Genomic DNA, 14741 nt, shown 5'->3' on the forward strand with positions numbered 1-14741 from the left:
TTCTTTAAAGATGTATCCTTGCGTGATGTTAGTCATTCGGGAATCGATTTGTCAAAACATTTCACTACCAATTAACTGGTCCCTAATAAGAGATGCTGTTAGTTGATCAAAATCATGTTGTGCTGTTAACAATTTCTTTGTAGCTCTAAGTGCCAACACTTTCTCCTGGTATTTGCTTTCTAGGAAAAACCTGAACCTTTTATATACTTATCTTTTCTGAATTCCAAACTGCTTCTGAAGCCTTTGTCATAGTAATTCAATTATTTTCCGGCAAATGTGCAGATACCCCTTGGATTTCCATGCCCAAGCAATTTTCTAAAATAAACCTCTTCCCGCTGGTTTTGAATTTATGACCATTTAGAGCAACAAGTACAAGTACACATTTAGTGCGTGATACTCTTTATTTCCGGAGTCTTCATAGTTCTCTGAAAAGGATGGTGATGGTGACATTGTATTCATTGCGTTACTACATAGGTGGTGTCCATGAAGCAGCAAGCTAATATTGGGCTAGCATGAAATTATCAGGCAATAGTGTCCGATGGAAATGTAACTCCATATGCAAAAGTGTGCTAGACCTTATACATAGTCACATGTGCTTCCCTTTATCTTTACTCACAGAATAACTGCAGTATTGGTTTAGTTTCTGCTGTGAAATAATAATGATATTGGCTATCTGTGAAACATGGAAATAACTTACTTCATTCCTTTCCACTCACTAACTGCAGTCTGGGCTGTACACCTTACAATAAAACAGTGAGCTTGCATAGGCCCCCTTTGATAAAAACCACTGTTAGAGTATCCTGTCAGCAGACGCTTCAGATGAAGGACCTACACTTCCCATGAAGTCTTGCGGTTTCATACTTCCCTTCTCAACATGGTACTGTTAACAGGAGCTCATCTCCTCATCCACACTCCTCTGCTCAGGCTCTAAATCGGCACAGGATGGTTTTTAAATATCGTGGGAGGAGCACGTCCAGACCTTTCATCACTGTTGCAAAGACACCGGTGGGATTTACAAGATTCTGCTCACAACTGCCCGACCAGTAAGCCATTGTAACTCCTGATCACATTATAATGTGCGCCATTGCACATTTTCCTCGAGACAACATGCATTCGAGACGTAACAGCAAACAACCACCAAGAGCTATACAGCATAAAAGAAACTCATCATTAAGACATGACACCATTAGTAATGCGTTGTTTATGCAGTGCTTTTTTCCAGCATGGCAGCATCCTGGAGTGCTATTGAATGTATGCTATTTTACTAACTCTACTTACCTATTTGGTTTGACCTCAAAATCTTAAAAAGCTGAGGTCGAATTGCCTGAGTTCATCCTTAGACCATGTGATTTTTGGCTGATCTCAGGAGCAGGCACGTCCATCACCACAAAACACCTGAAAAAAACCATGAGTTTACCATCACCGCTGTACCAGCACACCATGCCACAGCAGAGGGATGCAGGAACTGTCCTGCAACATAACGAAAGCACAGTAAGACTGTTCACTCCCACACTACCAAACCCTGTATTCAAATAATTGGCTAGCATGTCAGGTGCTGAACCCAAGAATAGCCATGAGCCAGGTACCCAAATTTAGGCTGTTGGTACCACTAGGGGTGGGTTATACCATGATTTGTTTGCAAGTTATGGATGCCTAAAGATGAAAAATATGTCATAGCAATTCATCCCTCTTAGTCTTTTGTCTGATTATATTCGATTAGCAGTCATAGCCGAAAAGAATAATGGTTTTCATGTTTTTGATAAAAAGCATACAAATTCATCATAAAAGTTGGAAAAATAAATCTAATTCCACAAGATTGGTTAAATTCAATATAATTAAAAATAATTAATAATTGTAATAATACAGTCCTTAAAATAATAACAACAATACATCATTGTATTCCTCATATTGATGTAGATTATATGCATAATTTTCACTTACAATTTCAAACAATAATAATAGTTGTCACATCTTTTATAGGCAATGTATTTCATGAGTGAACATAAACACAATTTTATCATTCACATTTGTCGTCGTCTTCTGAATAGGTGTCATCATTCTTTGGGTCTGTTTGATTTTCACAGGCGGGAACTCTGCACATCAGTGCACTTGAGGCCATTTAGACAGCAGACACATGTTGGCACTTTACAGTGCCTAACGCAGTTCCAAGCTAGTAGATCTAACACAGCCAGAGGTGCTGGCTGCCCCTACATTCAGTCCACTACCAGTTGCTCTGCTCCCTTGTGTTTTTCCAACTTCCACCCTCTCCCAGTTGGAGTAGGTGTCTGTAGATCATTCAGAAGTCATCTCTTGCTTATAGCAGCTTGATAATTTGCACGATCAGCATGTTTCTTCAGACAGTCACGGCAAGATGGAGGTTGATGACTCTCTAGCTCACCCTTCTGTGCGCTGAATAGGTGATATCTCAAGTAATTCACATAATGAACCAAAGATTTTGGTACATACAGCAAGCACAAGAATTGCTGCAGTTTGTCCATTAGTTCTTCAGAAAGATCCCATTTGTCTCCGAGCTGCAAAAATGTTTCCTGTGCATGTCTGTTTGCAGAGAGAATTTTGAATACACTTACTTTTCCTTTTTCTGCAAATGCGCTTACTGTGTCACATCTGGTAACCGTATGAAGACCTATCGTAGCTCGACTAACATTTTCACAAAGAGTTGAAGCTATTTTCCCAATGTCAATGATTCTCTTCCATATGTTATTATCACATTTCAGAAACAATTTAGCCATGATTCTGTCATGGAATCCCACACATAATAAACATATCTTTGTCATCTGAGCTTATCATTACTGCCTCAAAACCCTCATTAGCAGCATGCAGCAACAAACAACCATCTGCTTCTTCATGTGTATTGTTTAGATCGGGCACTTCGTGGCTCCCTTCAGATCTGATTTTGTAGCAATTATCTTCACAGTTTGCAAACAGTGTTTTATTCTCAAGAAATTCGTTAACAAGAAATGCGATGAGAGTTGTTTTATTCCTTACGTGGCTTAGCAGTTTCCTCCACTGTCTGACAATCTGGGAAGGAGGATGCTCTGTAACTGGCGCTCGAGTTCTTCCCCCCTGATTGTCTTTTCACTGTTTTTAATAGACGTCTCTTTGTATATATCAAACACAACATAGATTCTTTGACTCCTATTTCCTTCCTGCAAAGCCATGGAAAAGACAAACGTAGCCACGTCACCAATGTCTGATTCCTCTCCTTTTACTCTCTGAACAAGAACCATACCATCAATCAGCTTGACTGAATTTCCAGATATTTCATTGCAGGGGTAATGTTTTTCTGCAAGTATGTTGCTAAAACAGCTTTGTTTGTCTTTCGCAACAGACCTTCTGGAGTTGATAAAGCCCATGGTAAAGGTCCTAAGGGATGAGAATATACATCATCCATTTGAAGGTTCCGATTCTGTGCTGTCACAATGATTCAACTAAATAGTGCTTTGTCTGCTTTCGTGATGATTGTCCTGCCATTGCTGTTCACTTTCTTCTTCTTGGACATGTCAGTGAAGGTTTTTAGTTTATTTTCATTGGGTCATGAAACTTCTTAATAGGTGAATTATTCTCAAATCACTTAAGTTTGAAGTCTATATAGCACTGTTCACCCATTTCATGCGCCTTCATTATGTTGGATACAATGTCTTGAGATGTTTTTTTTGCGGTGGAGAGACGAATGAGATCTTGTGGCCAAGCAAATTTGGTTTATCCAGCGAACAGCTCTCGTAACAATATCTTCTATCTCAATTTGTGACTTATGTCGGTCTGCATGAGTAAGATCTGATCTGTTATTGCGAATCATTTCCCTTATCTGACCCAAAAAGGCACTTCTGTGTTCAGCTGTCATATAACATCTTTTCACAGCACCCTCAAGCCTTGAGGTTGAACTTTTTCATACCACTCGGCGTCTGTGTGTCTTTGTTGACTGTTACCTCTATTGCTTGATCAACTGGAATGCGTCCAAATGGATTAACATCTGACAGTTAACTGAAAAGCATGTGTTGATGAAGTTGTGGTGTATCTCTGGAAGTTTCACTGCAGGTAATGTAATTTCAGCATAGTATACAGGAAGATCTCAAGCGTAGTTTATCCTGTCAAACGCAAGACACCATGGGATCATGGAGCGTATGGCGGTAAGATGCAAATGCTAATTTCCTTCTCGAGCAGCACAAAGCAGCTAGACATTTTCAACAATATCCACATACAACATCCAAAATGCAGAGAGATCTCCATTGTCGTGACAAAGATATTCCACGGATACATCCCAAAGCTGTGTTACTTTGGCAAAGGCAGTATTCTCTGCAAGAGGTTGTCTAATATCGGTTGGCATAGGTCCTTTGCAAAGTCATTAACATTCTCGATGAAGGAGTAGACTACCTAAATGTTCTTATTGTAATTCTTCTCCACCCAGTGGATAAATTCCAAGCAAGCCAGTCTCAACATAGCTAATACACACACACTTGTCTACTCGGACTGCAAGTTAGTACATTCAACTTTCTAGTACTGATGATATTGATCCTTCTCCTCTCATGTGTGCTTCAGTGCAAAGGTTGCAAAGGCAAGCATCTTACTATTATACTTATTATCAATTTATACAATCACATTTATTGTAATTTTTAAATAATAAAACCCACACTAATAAAAATGTATGAAAAAAATGTCCATTTACATCATGGTATCTTGGGAATGGAGTGGTAACTCACAATGGGACCCCTCATCCCCCAAGTGGTACTGATAACATGGTTGACTCAAGGCCTAGAATGGAGGGCACCAAACAGAGAAAATCCCCTTAACAAAACTAAATCGAAATTGGTATAAAGAGTGTTATGTTCACCAGGCTGAAATACAGCCATCCCAGGTACGTTTGCACAGTCTTTCTCTTTGGCTGCATGCCTCCTTTACTTTTAGAGTGCCAGAGGGTCTTGGTGGATGTCTGCAAATGTCTGTTGTGTTGAATGCAAAGCAGTGTGCCTCTGTCTCATTATAAGTGGCTTACAAGCTGAGCATGGGCAGAAGCAGAAGTTGGGCATCGGAGAAAGACTATCGAGGGCCCCTGGTGCAATAAGTAGCCCATCCAGGGAAAATACTTGAGTACAAGAAAAGAGAAATGAGCTACAACTAATATCCACTGTTGTCCACAGTAATATACAGAACAACTCACAAATAATCTTAGCAAAGATACAAAAAATGATATTTATTACATATGTATGTACAACAAACACTAAACACCATAATCAAAATTATATAAATATATACATATTCACAAGGAAAGACAAACACTTTTTTTTTTTTTTAAATGTCACGGATTTGGGCGGGTCTGATCGGGACTTTGGTTGGGTCACCGAATATCCTAAAGAGGTAGTGTGCTGGGGCAGAAGAGCAGCTAAAGGCATATACAGAAAGGACAGCTATAGACAGGCACAGGAAACAGGAAAGTAAAAGCAGAGCAACCCTTGTTTGAACAAACAGGATACGGATTACTAATGGACAAACACGCTGGGGTTGTACACAGACTAGGGCGCAGAACCTCCCACAGTGACAGGGAATGTCCATGCCTCTGTGCAGTTTACTCTTACAGATAGTCACCCTGCCAGCCCCATAGAAAGGAGGTAGCAGAAGTGATTCGGTGTCTGGACCCTAGAGCACAAACTAGGATAGTACTTACATACACAAGACAAGCTCTTGGGGGTCCAGCTGGAAACACAGTGGCGATTCCTGGAACAACAGCAATAGCACACTGTTACTGTTAGGCACAAAAGACAACGTATAACACTAGACAAGGATGGGGGCTGGAATTGCCTCCTGGAAACCAGGAGCCAACCCCAGTACAAAGGAGGACACTTATACACTGGTGAAGATTGATAGAACACTTACCAGACACAAATACCGAGAGGAAATGGAAACAGTAGGAAACAAACTAAGAGGCAGAGGCAAGAACTGGGAACAGACTCAGGCTGAAGCAAAGGCAGGACTAAGACTGGAAAACAGGGCGCAATGTCTGGCTGGAACAAACAGAGACAGGACTGGGAAACTGAGAGCAGGCTCTGACTGGAACAGGCAAAGACAGGGCTGGAATACAGGGAGTAGGTATAAGCAGTAAACAGGGCTGGGAAACAGAGAGCAGGATCAGGCTGAAACAAGGCAGGAGCAGGACAGAGAAACAGGGAGCAGGCTCTGGAAGAAACACACAGGTACAAGGCTAAGAGGTAGGGAGCAGACTCTGGCTGGAACAATCAGGAGCAGGGCAGAGAAACCGGAAACAGAGCCAAGCTGGAACAGAACAGGAACAAAACTAGAAAACCATCCGATAAAGGGTCTGTAACACAAAAGAATCAAACTCCAATGCACGACGGGGAGCTTGAGGAAATGGCTGCTTATAAGCAGTTCGAAGCTGGGCTTCACAGGAGAGGTCTCGGGTGTGTGTAATTTCAAACACTTGCAAGTCCTGGATGAGAGGATCCGGTGAAAAGGAGCAACTGGACTTCTCCCATAGAAAACAATGGGAAACAGAACCCAGGCTTTCCTGACTACCAAGCTGTGCATTATGGGATTTCAGTCCCAGGAAGCAAATGTAGTACTACACAAGTATACCATGGCGAAAAGAGAAACAAACAGGAGTCAGCAAGGGACCCTAGATAAGTGTTCAAGGTGATTCCCAGGCTACTGAGAGTCCCCTTACAGCGCCCCCTAGAAATGGGACGACAGAGTCGTAACAGGGCAGGCAAGCAAAACTTCAACAGTGCCTTGGCTTAATCGTAGCCAAAAGCAAGTTGTACATCTCGGGACCCACACTCTGTAGACGTTTCAGCAATAAATGGTGCAATCTGTAGTTCCTTGAGCTGCTAGGTAGCTGCAGTTTATCTCCACAAAGGTGGCAGTTGACAGGCAACAGACCAATGCTCAATGACTACAACTGCATTTTCCCAATGAAGGCATGTGGGATCAGTTTCTCTCCTCTGAGAGGCATTTGGGATACAATGAGAAAGGACTTTGGTTGAATGCTTCAGTGGTATCTCTGGCAGGAAATTTTGTGCTTCCTCTAATCTGCCTGAAACAGAGGTCACTTGCAACAAGAAGCGCCTTATGCCATTTTCCTTCATTTACCATTATATGAAGACCTTTGTAACATTATAAAAATTGTTTGCAACACGTCCAGGTAATCCCATTTTAGGCATAGTGTGATGTTAGCGATCCCCTATGGTAATTCAAACACCCTAGTATGTTATTATTTGTGAATTGTCCTAGCAACTGTAGACTTAAGTTTGTTTGTGAATGATCTAACAAAGAAATGTACCCATACAAAAGGCACTTGGCACCCTGAGTTTCTGGGCTTCAGTTCACACCAGGAGACCTGTGGGCTGTTTCCCTAGCTGCACCTAAGCTCTCCAACAGACTGTAAATCAGCTGTTACCAGCACAGCTTAATTGAGGGTGCTGAATAGGATTGTCCTAAGATCAAAGGTTAGAGAAGAATAGAGGACTCTCCTTTTAAAACTCACATGGGGGGTGTCAGTAAGGAACGTAATTCCTCAATTTGGGGGGCGCCCAGTGACTGGGGTTTCTCCAGCTTTCACCAAAAAGAGAAAGCACTGGTAACTTCACTCAAAAACAGTCAGAGACATTAATTGCGCAGAGTAGTCAGTAACTTTGCAAAAACAAAATGAAAAGGAAGCAAGTGATTGTAATATTGTAAAATTTGAAATATGGGGCCCGATTCACAAAGATAAACTTAGACTTTTGGTCTAAGTTTAGACCAAAAGTCTAAGTGTACGACTTTTCGGAATTCCAGAGTCGTATCTTTACGTCTGCACTCAGGGCAGAATCTCCGCAGTCAGGGTGGAATGTCTGCACTGAGTGCAGAGATTCCACTCTGCACTTGGAGTGGAATCACCGTACCTGAAGTGGAATCTCCGCACTCTGGGCAGATTTCCGCCCTGAGTGCAGAGATTCCAATCCGGGTGCGGACGTAAAGATACTACTTGTAACTTACCTTTGTGAATACTGATAAAGTTGTGAACTTTGACTTTTGGTGTGAACTTAGATCAAAAGTCTAAGTTCAACTCTGTGAATCAGGCCCTAGGTTTTTTTGGGTTCAGGTTTTCTGATTGGGTAAAACATAACTGTTATGCCACAGTACCATACATACATGCTGTCTTGCATATTTCTTAACACCCAGACAAGCTCCACTATATTCTATAACTCCTCTGTTCCTCAGATACCTATAGTCATGGTCCGGCAGCTGCAGTATGGCACCAAAGTACTGATTTGCTCTCTGTTCAATGTTTCTGACAAGTTTATAGATATCTCAATTAGTAATGTTAAGGAACTGTTATGTTACATGTTGGTAGGGTGCACAATATTCTTTTGTTAACATTTATTTACAAAAACATGTAAGATATGTTACAGTTTTAAGCTGTTTTAATTTCTTTACCATGTTGTCATGTGTTTCACTCGCATTTCAGAATGGCCTGTTAATTATTTTTAATCCTTTCTAGAGTTTGGAAGGGGGAGGTACTGGATCCTAAAGCAAAGTAGACCGAAAAAGTTAAATCAAGGGATCCGATGACCTGCGATTAATGGGGAGAAGGACAAAAGTAAGGAGGTACAGTAGGGTTGTCAGGTGCTTGAAAATAAGCTGGAGGGATTCGGAACGACAAAGAACCATAGTATAACATTTATAGTGGAGAAATCCGACGGGACAGATGTAACTTTTAAGTGCCACAGGATGTTACGGCTGCCCAACACTCTGCTTGGTGAAGCAGGGGTTCAAACCAGATTACCAAGCCATCAAAGGTGCCTCCAGGCGAATGCACATGCTTGATGGTGTCTCCCTTTTGTTCACAGGAGTTTTTCTCTCCATGATCATTGTAGAACCTGTGAAATAGGTGAGATGGTCAGAAGTCATGACACCATCACCCGAAGAGAAATTGAGGATGGTCTTTGAGACAAGGCCCATTCCAGTTGTGTTGTGTTACACTTTTTTCCCCTCACACATTGTAGTACAACTGCTACGTGAGTCTTATGGTTCTGTGAGATATTTTAATGTTTCAGTACACCAAGTGTAGGAGGCTGGACTGGCTTGTAGTGAGTACCAAGGGGTACTTACACCTTGCACCAGGCCCAGGTATCCCTTATTAGTGTAGAGGGGTGTCTAGCAGCTTAGGCTGATAGAAAAGGTAGCTTAGCAGAGCAGCTTAGGCTGAACTAGGAGACAAGTGAAGCTCCTACAGTACCACCAGTGTCACTTGCACAATATCATAAGAAAACACAATACACAGATATACTAAAAATAAAGGTACTTTATTTTTATGACAATATGCCAAAGTATCTCAGTGAGTACCCTCAGTATGAGGATAGCAAATATACACAAGATATATGTACCCAATACCAAAATATGCAGTAATAGCAATAGAAAACAGTGCAAACAATGTATAGTCACAATAGAATGCAATGGGGGCACATAGGGATAGGGGCAACACAAACCATATACTCTAGAAGTGGAATGCGAACCACGAATGGACCCCAAACCTATGTGACCTCGTTGAGGGTCGCTGGGACTGTAAGGAAACAGTGAGGGTTAGAAAAATAGCCCACCTCAAGACCCTGAAAAGTGGGTGCAAAGTGCACCTAAGTTCCCCAAAGAGCACAGAAGTTGTGATAGGGGAATTCTGCAGGAAAGACCAACACCAGCAATGCAACAACAATGGATTTCCAGACGAGGGTACCTGTGGAACAAGGGGACCAAGTCCAAAAGTCACGATCAAGTCGGGAGTGGGCAGATGCCCAGGAAATGCCAGCTGTGGGTGCAAAGAAGCTGCCACCGGATGGTAGAAGCTCTGGATTCTGCAAGAACGACAAGGGCTAGAAACTTCCCCTTTGGAGGATGGATGTCCCACGTCGTGAAGAGTCGCGCAGAAGTGTTTTCGTGCAGAAAGACCGCAAACAAGCCTTGCTACCTGCAAGGGTCGCAGTTAGGGTTTTTGGATGCTGCTGTGGCCCAGGAGGGACCAGGATGTCGCCAATTGCGTGAGGAGACAGAGGGGGCGTCCAGCAAGATAAAGAGCCCACTCCGAAGCAAGCAGCACCCGCAGAAGTGCCAGAACAGGCACTACGAAGTGGAGTGAACCGGAGCTCACCCGAAGTTGCACAAGAGGGTCCCACGAAGCCGGAGGACAACTCAGGAGGTCGTGCAATGCAGGTTAGAGTGCCGGGGACCCAGGCTTGGCTGTGCACAAAGGAAATCCTGGAAGAGTGCACAGGAGCTGGAGTAGCTGCAAAACACGCGGTTCCCAGCAATGCAGTCTAGCGTGGGGAGGCAAGGACTTACCTCCACCAAACTTGGACTGAAGAGTCACTGGACTGTGGGAGTCACTTGGACAGAGTTGCTGAGTTCAAGGGACCTCGCTCGTCGTGCTGAGAGGAGACCCAGAGGACCGGTGATGCAGTTCTTTGGTGCCTGAGGTTGCAGGGGGAAGATTCCGTCGACCCACGGGAGATTTCTTCGGAGCTTCTAGTGCAGAGAGGAGGCAGACTACCCCCACAGCATGCACCACCAGGAAAACAATTGAGAAGGCGGCAGGATCAGCGTTACAAGGTCGCAGTAGTCGTCTTTGCTACTTTGTTGCAGTTTTGCAGGCTTCCAGCGCGGTCAGCAGTCGATTCCTTGGCAGAAGGTGAAGAGAGAGATGCAGAGGAACTCTGATGAGCTCTTGCATTCGTTATCTAAGGAATTCCCCAAAGCAGAGACCCTAAATAGCCAGAAAAGGAGGTTTGGCTACTTAGGAGGGAGGATAGGCTAGCAACACCTGAAGGAGCCTATCAGAAGGAGTCTCTGACGTCACCTGCTGGCACTGGCCACTCAGAGGAGTCCAGTGTGCCAGCAGCACCTCTGTTTCCAAGATGGCAGAGGTCTGGAGCACACTGGAGGAGCTCTGGGCACCTCCCAGGGGAGGTGCAGGTCAGGGGAGTGGTCACTCCCCTTTCCTTTGTCCAGTTTCGCGCCAGAGCAGGGCTGAGGGATCCCTGAACCGGTGCAGACTGGCTTATGCAGAGATGGGCACCATCTGTGCCCATCAAAGCATTTCCAGAGGCTGGGGGAGGCTACTCCTCCCCAGCCCTGACACCTTTTTCCAAAGGGAGAGGGTGTAACACCCTCTCTCTGAGGAAGTCCTTTGTTCTGCCTTCCTGGGCCAAGCCTGGCTGGACCCCAGGAGGGCAGAAACCTGTCTGAGGGGTTGGCAGCAGCAGCAGCTGCAGTGAAACCCCTGAAAAGGCAGTTTGGCAGTACCCGGGTCTGTGCTACAGACCCGTGGGATCATGGGATTGTGCCAACAATGCCAGGATGGCATAGAGGGGGCAATTCCATGATCATAGACATGTTACATGGCCATATTCGGAGTTACCATTGTGAAGCTACACATAGGTAGTGACCTACATGTAGTGCACGCGTGTAATGGTGTCCCCGCACTCACAAAGTCCGGGGAATTGGCCCTGAACAATGTGGGGGCACCTTGGCTAGTGCCAAGGTGCCCACACACTAAGTAACTTAGCACCCAACCTTTACCAGGTAAAGGTTAGACATATAGGTGACTTATAAGTTACTTAAGTGCAGTGTAAAATGGCTGTGAAATAACGTGGACGTTATTTCACTCAGGCTGCCGTGGCAGGCCTGTGTAAGAATTGTCAGAGCTCCCTATGGGTGGCAAAAGAAATGCTGCAGCCCATAGGGATCTCCTGGAACCCCAATACCCTGGGTACCTCAGTACCATATACTAGGGAATTATAAGGGTGTTCCAGTATGCCAATGTAAATTGGTAAAATTGGTCACTAGCCTGTTAGTGACAATTTGGAAAGAAATGAGAGAGCATAACCACTGAGGTTCTGAATAGCAGAGCCTCAGTGAGACAGTTCGTCATAACACAGGTAACACATACAGGGCACACTTGTGAGCACTGGGACCCTGGCTGGGAGGGTCCCAGTGACACATACAACTAAAACAACATATATACAGTGAAATATGGGGGTAACATGCCAGGCAAGATGGTACTTTCCTACACCAAGATAATTAACTGATTTGCCTAACTGTAAATGAGTTCCGGTTTCATAAAGTAATACAGTGTTAGACCTGGCATCCTTAAGGTGGTCTTAGCCCAGTCTTTTTGCCTTTGCCTCCTGTTTTGTGCTGTAAATAATTGTTTTCCTTAGGACTCTGAGCAATTTACCCGTGCTAAAGTACATGCTCTTTTTCCCCTGATCATGGTAACATTGGTGTATCCACAATCGGCATATTTAATTTTCATTTAAGTCCCTTGTAAAGTGATAGACCATATACCCAGGACCAGTAAATTAAATGCTACTAGTGAGCCTGCAGTGCTGATTGTGCCGCCCACTTAGGTAGCCCTGTAGACATGTCTTAGGCCTGCCACTGCAGTGCCTGTGTGTGCAATCTCACTGCCACCTTGACTTGGTATTCAAAACCTTCCCTTTTCTTACATATGTCACCCCTTAGGGTAGGCCCTTGGTCCCCCATAAGGCAGGGTGCCGGGACTGGTCTGAAGTGGGTCCTGTGCACTTCAGAGAAACCTTTTAAAGGCTTCTCCCACATCAAAGGGACTTTTTGGTATAAGTACTGGATCTCTGGCCCACCAAAATCATATCCCTCCTAGACCTGGAAGAAACTACTCTGGAGTAAAAGCTGCTGTGCTGAAGGATTGCAATCTTGCTGCGCTCAACTTTTCTCAGTGACTGCTGCTCTGCCTGATTGAGCTGTGCAGCTGTCTGCTGGCCTCTACCCTGCTGCAGCAACTAAAGTGTTCCCAGAGTGTCTCCAGGGCCTTGCTGGCGTGCCCCTGTCATCCCAAATACTCAAGGATATCTCCGATCTACATTGTGGAGCCCGCAAGTCTGGCCGTTCTGCACCAGAACTCTGAACTGACCAGCACACAGAGGGCTTATGCTCTTCGCTCCAACTGGGTTGCTGTGCAGGAGCCTCAGCGTGTCTCTGCCCGTGGTGAGCCCCTGCATCTGTCCAGAGACTGGGGCGTTCCCCGAGGCTGCATTCCAGGAGAAACCACACCGCAGTGTGCCCTTCCTCTGGAGCTTGTCTGTGGCGGCTTCCAGCCCTCCTGCCTGGGGAAGGTGCTCGAGCGCCCGACACAGCAGCTTCAGGATCAAAGACCTCGCCAAGCATCCTTCTGGCACTGCTCCTTGCATCGCCCGGATTTGAGGAGCCCTGAAGGGTGTGTGGCTCTCCCCACGCCAATCGTGAATACTGTTTGTGGATCCTGCTAAGGTGGAATTGTGCTGCGCCCCACACAGCTAAACACCAGTGGTTACCTTACCTAGATCAGACCAGAGTGGTCCCGAGAACCCGATCCAGAGCTCACCGCTGTAAAAGTTGTATCTTCTCTAATGCCCGTATTTCAGTGGAGCTCACTGATCTCCAAAAATTACTGTATTGTATGGATCTAAACCTGTTCGCAGATCCTGGTGCACTGCTTTAACATTCCTTATTTTAAAAACCCATAACTTTGCTTGTACTTAGCAGATTTTTGTCGTTTTAGTCTTGTTTTACTCAGATAAATACTCTCTTTTTCAAAACCCGAGTGGAGCCTTTTTTGTGGTGTTTTCATTGTGTTACTGGGTGTGTACTACACAAATACTTTACACATTGCCTCTTAAGGTAAGCATGCCTGCTCTTTGCCAAGATACCAGAGTGTGAGCACACGTTAATTTAAAGTGTGTAACTGGATTACCCTGACTGGGATTGTGGTCCCTACTTGGACAGGGTGCATACCTTTGCCAACTAGAGACCCAAAGTCTAACGTACAGCAAATCACTTAGGCAGTTTTTTGTCGTTTATATTTGGAAAGGAAGCTAAGTGGGTAACTTGCTCTTCTCCTGCAACCAGTGTAACTTCCTCAGGAAAATCTACAGAAGGTAGCACCAGGTAGCAGAGTTCTTTGGAAAACAAAATTACAGTAGTCTGGTTCCTCATCAGTTGGGACATGGTTAGAGCTACTGGCTAACAAATAAGGAATTGGATAAAGTTCTGCAATAAATGCCTGCTACTGTTTTTAGCAGTGCTTTAAGTAGAATGAAAAAAGTTGTTGGGGTCTCTAAATCGGGTATGTTTACAGAAGCGTAACTCAGAATGCTTTCAAGAGACATGCAATTAAGCGCTGTGAAAAATTGGATTATTATTCTTGGTGGATGGTAGTCCACTACAAGTAATAAGGTTACTATTCTTGTTGGGTTGAGTAAAGGTTTCCGTAATTTAAAACTACGCTCCCCTGAAAGCTACAGCATAGAGTATACAAAATGACAGCAAAACAAAAAAAACATAAGGGGGCCTGGAGAGATGGCTTTTTTTCTTTTTTTAAAAATAGTGGCAAAAAGTGCTAAGTGCCAGCCACGGTCATCTGGTTACATTTAAACCCTGGAGCAAGTTAAGTCTGACTACGATAGAGCGTGGTTTGGATACAGAGACCAGGTTTGTCCCATTCGGATGTTTTACTTTCTGACATAGTCTCTGACGTGGTAGTCAAAAATCCTCAGCAGAGCAAGGCCGCAAGCTGTGGCCAAGATGGTTTTTACGATAGCTGTTGGACGAAGTTAAAAAGGGTACCACTGGAACGGATGCCTTCTCCATGATGTCGTGGTGAAATGCATTTGCTGCTGCATAAAAGCTCTGGGTGGAAGAAAACCGAATATTTGACTGAGTGGCAA

The 14741-nt window shown here is 44.3% G+C and overlaps 1 protein-coding gene across 3 annotated transcripts in view; it reads left to right on the forward strand.

Moving 5' to 3' along the window:
• The window catches only part of TMEM177 (transmembrane protein 177), a 62940-nt gene that overhangs the window by 28607 nt on the left and 19592 nt on the right, over positions 1-14741 (forward strand). Inside the window, exon 3 of one of the 3 annotated variants that reach the window (XM_069224609.1) lies at positions 8510-8608. The exons of the other annotated variants lie outside the window; for them this stretch is intronic. The gene's annotated coding sequence lies outside the window, so the exon portion shown is untranslated. The remainder of the gene's footprint in view (positions 1-8509; positions 8609-14741) is intronic. 3 annotated transcript variants of the gene reach the window in all.

The sequence above is a fragment of the Pleurodeles waltl genome, chromosome 3_1 (assembly GCF_031143425.1).
Source record: "Pleurodeles waltl isolate 20211129_DDA chromosome 3_1, aPleWal1.hap1.20221129, whole genome shotgun sequence".
Lineage (NCBI taxonomy): Eukaryota > Metazoa > Chordata > Amphibia > Caudata > Salamandridae > Pleurodeles > Pleurodeles waltl.